At 47.7% G+C, this 7,329-nt stretch overlaps 1 long non-coding RNA gene across 1 annotated transcript; it reads left to right on the top strand.

The window, feature by feature from the left end:
- Positions 1 to 1,385: 1,385 nt before the first annotated feature.
- Positions 1,386 to 4,594, top strand: LOC134738077 (uncharacterized). The gene is made up of 3 exons (XR_010123609.1): positions 1,386 to 1,536; positions 1,633 to 1,725; positions 2,165 to 4,594. It is a non-coding gene; the product is annotated as an uncharacterized LOC134738077 (long non-coding RNA).
- The last annotated feature ends 2,735 nt before the right edge of the window (positions 4,595 to 7,329 follow it).

The following is a 7,329-nucleotide window of genomic DNA, read 5'->3' as shown; positions in this document are numbered from 1 at the left end:
TGCTGGGATTATAGGTGTGAGCCACCGTGCCTGGCCTATATAGTTTTAAAAGTTAGATTTGTAATAAAAATTGGTAGGGTCCTGCCCCACCCCTCTGTACTCTTGAGGTCTACTCCCAGAAGTAATCAATTTAACTTCTTTAGCTAGCTCTTCCTGTACTTACTTACTTATTCCCAAAGAATGAACTGATATGGCTATTTCTTAATTTTTCCATGTTAGCCATTATCTATACTGTTTACTATAGAATATTATAATTTAGTTTTTTTTTTGTTTTTGAGGCAGAGTTTCGCTCTTGTTGCCCAGGCTGGGAGTGCAATGGCATGATCTCTGCTCACTGCAACCTCCGCCTCCTGGGTTCAAGCGATTCTCCTGCCTCAGCCTCCCAAGTAGCTGGGATTACAGGTATGTGCCACCACACCTGTCTAATTTTTGTATTTTAGTAGAGACAGGGTTTCACCATCTTGGCCAGGCTGGTCTTGAACTCCTGACCTCGTGATCTGCCTGCCTCGGCCTCCTGAAGTGCTGGGATTACAACGCCTGACTAATTTTTATATTTTTTTGTAGAGACGGGGTTTCGCCAGGTTACCTAGACTGGTCGTGAGCTCAAGCAATCTGCCCACCTCAGCCTCCCAAAGTGCTGGAATTATAGGAGTGAACCACCACACCTAGCATTTTTTTTTGTTTGAGACGGAGTCCTGCTCTGTCGCCCAGGCTGGAGTGTAGTGGCACGATCTCGGCTCACTGCAAGCTCTGCCTCCCGGGTTCACGCCATTCTCCTGCCTCAGCCTCCTGAGTAGCTGGGACTACAGGCGCCCACCACCACGCCCGGCTAATTTTTCATATTTTTAGTAGAGACAGGTTTTCACCGTGTTAGCCAGGATGGTCTCGATCTCCTGAGCTTGCAATCCGCCCGCCTCGGCCTCCCAAAGTGCTGGGATTACAGGCTTGAGCCACCGGGCCCAGCCCATTGTTTTTGTTTTTATTCTTTTACCATCAGAAATAGAAACCTCCTCTCATTGGTCAAATACAGTTGTTAACCTCACGTGATGGCCTCCTGAGCTTGCTCCAATGTGGATTGGTTGTCCTAGACCTGCTGCAAAGTTTTAGTTCTGGCCCTTCCCTGCACCTTCATCCTGGGACTCACTTATTTCCTGGATGCCATATTTTGGTTTTCCTTTGTTTCATCCTCTGTTTTAGTAGAATTTGTCATCCAGTAGCTTCCTGAGAAAGGAGCACAGCAAGTTTATTTTTTGTATGTCTGAAAACATCTTGGCAGAGTATAGAATTCTACATTTAAAATAATGTTTCTTTAGAATTTTGAAAGCATTGCCTCATTGTTTTCAGTTTTCTTTTTGTTTTTCTTTTTCTCAATGTTTCAGCATCCAGAGGAATGCTTGTTGGTGTTGAGACAGGGTCTCACTTTGTCACCCAGGCTGCAACGCAGTGGCAGGAACACGGCTCAGGCTGACTGCCGCCACTACCTCCGAAGCTCAAGCAGTCCTCTTGCCTCACTATCTCAACTCTCGGGGACTACAGGTGCATGCCACAACACCCATCTGGTTTTTGTATTTTTTGTAGAGATGGTGGTTTTTGTATTTTTTGTAGAGATGGTGGTTTTTGTATTTTTTGTAGAGATGGTGTTTCACCACGTTGCCCAGGCTGGTCTGGAACTCCTGACCCTAAGTGATCTGCCCACCTCGGCCTCCCAAAGTGCTGGGATTACAGGTGTGAGCCACCTTGCCCATGGCCTGTATTCTAGTTTTCAGGGGGTATTGTTAAGAAACCAGGGCTGGGTGTGGTAGCTCATGCTTGTGATCCCAGCACTTTGGGAGGCCAAGGCGGGAGGATAACTTGAGCCCAGGAGTTCAAGACCAGTCTGGGGAACATGGCAAGACCCCATTCCCCCACATTTTCTTAATTAAAAACAAAAAACAAAGTTAGCTGGCTGTGGTGCAGTGCACCTATAGTTCTAGCTACTCATGAGGCTGAGGTGGGAGTATCACTTGAGCTAAGGGGTCCAGGCTGCAATGAGCAGTGATCACGTTACTGTACTCTAGCCTGGGCAACAGAGCAAGACTGTCCCAAAAAACAAACAAAAAAAGCATCCTGTTTTTGTATCATGGGTGCAATATCTTCTATTTCTTTTCTTTTTTTTTTGATACAGAGTCTCGTTCTGTCACCCAGGCTGGAGTGCAGTGGCATGATCTCAGCTTACTGCAACCTCTGCCTCCTGGGTTCAAGCAATTCTCCTGCCTCAGCCTCCCGAGTAGCTGGGACTACAGGCATGTGCCACCACGCCCGGCTAATTTTTGTATTTTTAGTGTAGACAGGGTTTCACCCTCTTGGCCAAGTTGGTCTTGAACTCCTGTCCTCATGATCTACCTGCCTTGACCTCCCAAAGTGCTGGGATTACAGGCGTGAGCCACGACGCCCGGCCAATCTTATATTTTTAAGTATAGTAATTGCAGTTTTAGGATATTTTCTTCCGGTCCCTTCATTATCTGTTACTCTCTGGGCTCCTCCTCTTTTGGCTTCTTTTATGTTGGAGGCTGCCTTCAATTCTCAGATGATCCTTGGCTGTCTGTCCCCACTTAAGAGAGAGCTGCCTGGAAACTCCATGGGTGGGGTGAGCAGAGAGTCATATGTGGGCCTCCCTGGGAGTAAGGAGGGAGGGAGCAGCTTTTGAGTTCCTGTTGGCTTCTTCTCCTGAGTCAGTCATTATCTCCAAAAAGGAATTTTCCAATCTTCCTTCCCCTGCTTTCAGAGGACCAAGGACTTTTCTGTTTTTGAGCCTTCTTGGGATCTAAGACTGATTATTTTGTTCTTTGTTGGCTCTTCACTCCCTACGTTATGAGTAGAATGGAAAAATCCCAAACTTAAGTCAGTTATCCTGCACATCTGGCTTTCCATGTATCAAACTAAATCAGTCTCTCATTTGCTGTAGTCTTTGTCCTTGTGCTTTTTCATGTCTTATTTTTTATTTATTTATTTTTATTTTTATTTTTTTTGAGACGGAGTCTCGCTCTGTCACCCAGGCTGGAGTGCAGTAGCGCGATCTCGGTTCACTGCGAGCTCCGCCTCCCGGGTTCACGCTATTCTCCTGCCTCAGCCTCCTGAGTAGCTGGGACTACAGGCGCCTGCCACCATGCCCAGCTAATGTTTTGTATTTTTAGTAGAGACAGGGCTTCACCGTGTTAGCCAGGATGGTGTCGATCTCCTGACCTCATGATCCGCCCGCCTTGGCCTCCCAAAGTGCTGGGATTACAGGCGTGAGCCACTGCACCCGGCTATTTTTTATTTTTCAGACAGGGTCTCACTTTGTTGCCCAGGCTGCAGCACAGTTGCGCCATCATGGCTCACTGCAGCCTTGGCCTCCCAGGCTCAGGTGATCCTCCTACCTTAGCCTCCCCAGTAGCTGGGACTACAGGCACGTGCCACCATGCCTGGCCTTTTTCACTTCTTTACTCTTATTTTGATGTGATTTCTAGGGTGAGCAGAGATAAGCTTAATTCACCACATATAACCAGAAGCTCTTTACTTCTTTAAGTTCAATTACCTAATTCCTCTAACTCACAAGGTGGTTGTGAAAATTAAAGGTGGCGGGCAACCTGCTTGGGTCCCCTTCCACACTGTTGAAGCTTTGTTCTTTTGCTCTTTGCAATAAATCTTGCTGCTGCTCACTCTTTGGGTCCACACTGCCTTTATGAGGTGTAACACTCACCGCGAAGGTCTGCAACTTCACTCCTGAAGCCAGAGAGACCACGAACCCACTGGGAGGAACGAACAACTCCAGACGCGCCGCCTTAAGAGCTGTAACACTCACCGCGAAGGTCCGCAGCTTCACTCCTGAGCCAGCGAGACCACGAACCCACCAGAAGGAAGAAACTCCGAACACATCCGAACATCAGAAGGAACAAACTCCGGACACGCCGCCTTTAAGAACTGTAACAGTCATCGCGAGGGTCTGCGGCTTCATTCTTGAAATCAGTGAGACCAAGAACCCACCAATTCCGGACACAATGCCATTCTCCTGCCTCAGCCTCCCGAGTAGCTGGGACTACAGGCGGCTGCCACCACGCCTGGCTAATTTTTTGTATTTTTAGTAGAGATGGGGTTTCACTGTGTTAGCCAGGATGATCTCGATCTCCTGACCTCGTGATCCGCCCGCCTCGGCCTCCCAAAGTGCTGGGATTACAGGCGTGAGCCACTGCGCCTGGCCCAGTTTAGCTTTTTAACAGCTTAGTTCTTTCATCTTTGTTTGAATACAAAGGCCAAGGAAAATAGTCTACATGTTATTTTCAGGAAAATTTTCTGTATAAATTATTGTTATTGAAGCATTAATTTTCTATTTCATGATCAGGCTGCATGCCTTGGAAAGGATGTAGTATATGATGAAATTGCCCAATCATTTGAATGATAATAAAAGTTAAAAAAAAAAGAAAAAAGAAAATTAAAGGTGGCTGTGTGTGTGTAACAAGATGTTGAAAGGTTTTCCTGGTTGTGTTGGAGTTTGAGCTGAGTCTTAAGGACAGAAGTGTACACAGGTGCCCCCACATTGTAGAAAAATACTTTTCCGGCCACGCAAAAGACAGCACAATTCCTCCAGCTGCCATGGCCCCCACTGCCACCTGCAGCCTCTATGAGATGACACATTTGACACAAGAAAGGGAGCACTCTTATGGAGATAGATCTGTTGTTGATTGCTGATCTGTCTGGAGTGCTTTGGTATTCCCCGTTTCTTGTTCTTTAGGGGCGAGGGGAGGATGCAGGCCAAGGTAAGACAGTACCAAGAGACTGGGAGTGCCTGTAAGAAACTGAGATGGGCATCTGAGTCCTTGGCTGGATGTTTCCTGGGTGGCAGAACTCCTGACCCAGTGTTGTCAAAGACCACAAGCAGGTCACTGAGAGACAGTTCTGGAAGAGCCTGACGTGAATTTACTGGTATTTGGGAGATATAAATGAACAGAGACCAATGTTTGCTGAAAGCTTGGTGAATGGGACATGTGGGAGGTTGGCTGGAGCCCAGACCTGGAATGGTGGCACTAGTGGGTAGACTTTATTTCAGCACCTGGCATGCTAAGAATGTGGGAGTTTCCCATGGACCAAGAGGAGAGCATGGAAAGTACCCAAGCTTGAGCCATCCAGATAGAACCTGCCCAAGAGGAGTTCCTGAAGGGCAAGAAGAGCCCAATGGTAAGATGCCATGGGGTAAAAGTGCAGGGTACTGTGCAAGAGGTCACCTGGAGAGTGCACTGCAGATGCCAGAGAAAAGGGCAGTGGAGAGGTCCCTGTAAGTCTCCTAGGGACCTTCAACTATGCCCCACCCAAGAGAAAGCCAGCATTTAGGAACCTGTCACACAGAGGGCTCTGACAGCCCCCGTCATCTAAAACTTGACTCCTTTCCTTCCTCGCACCATCCCAACTCTGGAGAAGCCAAAGGCAGGAAGGGAAGGGAGGGTGAAAGAAGAGCAACAGGCCGCATGCGGTGGCTCACGCCTATAATCCCAGCACTTTGGGAGGCCGAGGCGGGCAGATCACCTGAGGTCAGGAGTTTGAGACCAGCCTGGCCAACATGGTGAAACTCTGTCTCTACTAAAAATATAAAAACTAGCCAGGCGTGGTGGCGGGCACCTATAATCCCAGCTACTTGGGAGGCTGAGGCAGGAGAATTGCTTGAACCCAGGAGACGGAGGTTGCAGTGAGCCGACATGGTACCATTGCACTCCAGTCTGGGCGACAGAGTGAGACTCAGTTTCTCAGTTTCAAAAAAAAAAGAGCAACAAGGCCAGGTACAGTGGCACACCTGTTATCCCATCATTTTTGGAGGTCAAGGCAGGAGGATCATTTGAGCCCAGGAGTTCAAGACCAGCCTGGACAACAAAGCGATAGCCCCCCATCTCTAAAAAAAAAAACAAAAAACAAAAAAGAGCAAAGAAACAGGCTCCCTCCCTGCCCATGCCATTGCAGATCTCTATGCCGTGGGTCCAGCTTGCACCGGGGGAGGACGAGGCTTGGAAGTGAATAGAAGATTGAAACTTTACAAGTGAACTGTTTAAGACTTGCAATCCATGAAAATGACCAGAAGGCAATGGGGCCTTTTTGAGAAATGTATTCCTGGGATGGGGAAGGTTGCTGACAGCAGAGATGAAGGCAGTGGTTGATGGGGGTAGAAAAGAAAAGGCCTACTCCTCCCTTTGTCCTTTTTGTACCTTATTGAGTTCAGATAATTCAATAAACCAGCCAGGTGCAGTGGCTCATGCCTGTAATCCCAACACTTTGGGAGGCCGAGGCAGGCGGATCACTTGAGGTCAGGAGTTTGAGACCAGCCTGGCCAACATGGCGAAACCCTATCTCTACTAAAAATACAAACATTAGCCAGACATGGTGGCGCGTGCCTGTAGTCCCAGCTACTCAGGAGGCTGAGGCACAAGAATCACTTGAACCCAGGAGGCAGAGGTTGCAGTGAGCCAAGATCGTGCCTGGGTGACAGAGCGAGACTCCGTCTCAAAAACAAAAAAAGGAGATAATTCAATAAACCAGTTACAACTTAAAGCACTAGGCATTCATTCAACAAGTCTTTATTGTGTACATACTCTGTGCCAGATTCATATGAGTTGCAGATTAAAAAAAAAAAAAAGATAAGCAAAACCAAAGTCCCTGCCTCAATCAGTGAGGACCACCTACTGTCTAAGGTAGGAACTGCATTTGGCTGCTAATAATGGAGACCAGAACTAACAGTGGCTTAAGTTAGATTCAAGTTTTATTTTTCTCTCATGTAAAATAATCTCCATAGGTAGGTAGCTCACAGCAGCTCCAGCATCATCAGAGGTCCAGGCTCCTTTTATTTTTCTCCATCACTATCCTCAGCCTGTGGTTTTTTCTTTTCTTTTTTTTTTTTTTTGAGATGGAGTTTTGCTCTTGTTGCCCAGGCTGGAGTGCAATGGTGTGATCTTGGCTCACCGCAACCTCCGCCTCCCGGGTTCAAGCAATTCTCCTGCCTCAGCCTCCCGAGTAGCTGGGATTACAGGCATGCATCACCACGCCCAGCTAATTTTCCATTTTTAGTAGAGAGAGGGTTTCTCCATGTTGGTCAGGCTGGTCTTGAACTCCTGACCTCAGGTGGTCTGCCCACCTCGGCCTCCCAAAGTGCTGGGATTACAGGTGTGAGCCACCATGCCCAGCCTATCCTCAGCCTGTGGTTTTCATTCTCGGGGTTACCTCATGGTCCAAGATGATTGCTGGAGCTCCAGCTATCATATCTGCATTCCAGCTGGGAATCAGGAGGAATGAAGAAAGGGCAAAAACAGGATCAATGTCAACCTTTCCCCG

The sequence above is a fragment of the Pongo pygmaeus genome, chromosome 1 (assembly GCF_028885625.2).
Source record: "Pongo pygmaeus isolate AG05252 chromosome 1, NHGRI_mPonPyg2-v2.0_pri, whole genome shotgun sequence".
Classification (NCBI taxonomy): Eukaryota; Metazoa; Chordata; class Mammalia; order Primates; family Hominidae; genus Pongo; species Pongo pygmaeus.
This window is presented reverse-complemented; position numbering and strand designations above follow the sequence as displayed.